Source organism: Echinops telfairi, unplaced genomic scaffold (assembly GCF_000313985.2).
Source record: "Echinops telfairi isolate 266 unplaced genomic scaffold, ASM31398v2 ScPeMD7_7;HRSCAF=31, whole genome shotgun sequence".
NCBI lineage: Eukaryota > Metazoa > Chordata > Mammalia > Afrosoricida > Tenrecidae > Echinops > Echinops telfairi.
Window position 1 is genome coordinate 20,020,001 of NW_022103904.1, and position 1,549 is coordinate 20,021,549.

Consider the following 1,549-nt stretch of genomic DNA (forward strand, 5'->3'; position numbering starts at 1 on the left):
GGTGGGATTGTAAAATGATACAGCCTCTGCAGAATAGTTTGGCAGTTCCTCAAAAAGTTGAACAAAAATTGTGCTGCAGTCCTAAGTATATAGGGAAAAACAGAAATCTGTACACCAATGTCCATGACAGTACTTTTCACGATAGCCAAAATGTAATTGACACATGCCATATGAAACTTGTAAATATGCACACATTAGTCCTACAAGAGCGAGTACTATATAATCACATTTACATGAAACAAGAAAATATACTAGAGGTTATGAGAGTTAGAAGAGGAAATAGGGTTTTGCTTAAAGGGTGTGTGGTTTTGTTTAAAAACTAGACAAATTTCCCTAAGTGGCCTTTCTCACAAGCAGAATGCAGGTGCATAATTTGGTGTGGATATTGGGAAAGGCTGATATTCAAGCCAAATCTTAATGAAAAATAAGTGGTCCCAAACAAAAAAAAACTATTTTAATTCATTTTATTGGGGCCAAAAATACTTTTATAAAATACCATTTATAGTATTGGGAAACATTTACTACAAAAGGGCATATCACAACTGTAGTCATGTATACAATAAAAATTTTTAATTAGAATAGGGATCTAGTCAGTTTAGAAATTCTGCAGATATCCCGGCCCATTACCTAAAAAGGTCAGTGGATTGGAATGAAATTCTGGAGGAACTTTTGTCCATGTTGTTCCCTTGACCACCCCCCTTCCTAAGGTAATCTGCCCACAACTTACTTCCAAAACTATGAAATAGGCAGCTAGTTTCTTTCAGCTCACCAGGACCCACCATGGTGTGGGTAGAGGCCTATAGTCTTACTGGCTGGCCAGGTTCCCACTTAATATTGAGCTCAAATGACTAGAGATACTTCAAGTCTAAGGGGAAAGAACTTTTTTTGAAGTGGTTATATAACTTTCTGAGTTGGGTCAAAATTTACATAGCAAATTGGTTTCCCATTCAACAATTCATACATTTTGTGAGATTGCAATTCTCAAAATTTAACATTGTTTGAAGGAACTTTATGGATCAGAATCTTAACAGCATACCTACTCTTAACATGTGTTCTTGGGAATATGCCCCGCCCTTTGCAGCATTCCAAATGGCAGGGTTCAAGTCTTCAAAAGCCTACCATGTCTAGCATCGAGAAGAGCCCCACTCACACATACACAGGCCCTTACATAACAGAACTCTTGAGGTTGTGCTGTTTAAAAGAGCCAGATGTCCTTTGCATGGAGACCTGTATTAGCAAATGAGTCGAACTCCATTTTCCAGTCACTTTTCATGCCCTTGCCCACACTAATAGGCATCATAGGCTCAACAACATTGACATTTGGCATCATGTGAGTGCAAAGTTGGGATTTAGAAACCTTAAAATTTTCAAATTCACTTAAATTTCTAATAGATTTGTGTCCAGAGACATAACCCAAATAAGAATGACACAGTTATTATTTATCTTTTATTTCATAATCATAAACTTATCTCTGCTTTCCAGCTGGACTCAGGGGGCATAAGGAAAGTAGGAAACCCGAAGAACTGGAGTGAGAGCACAAGATTAAACG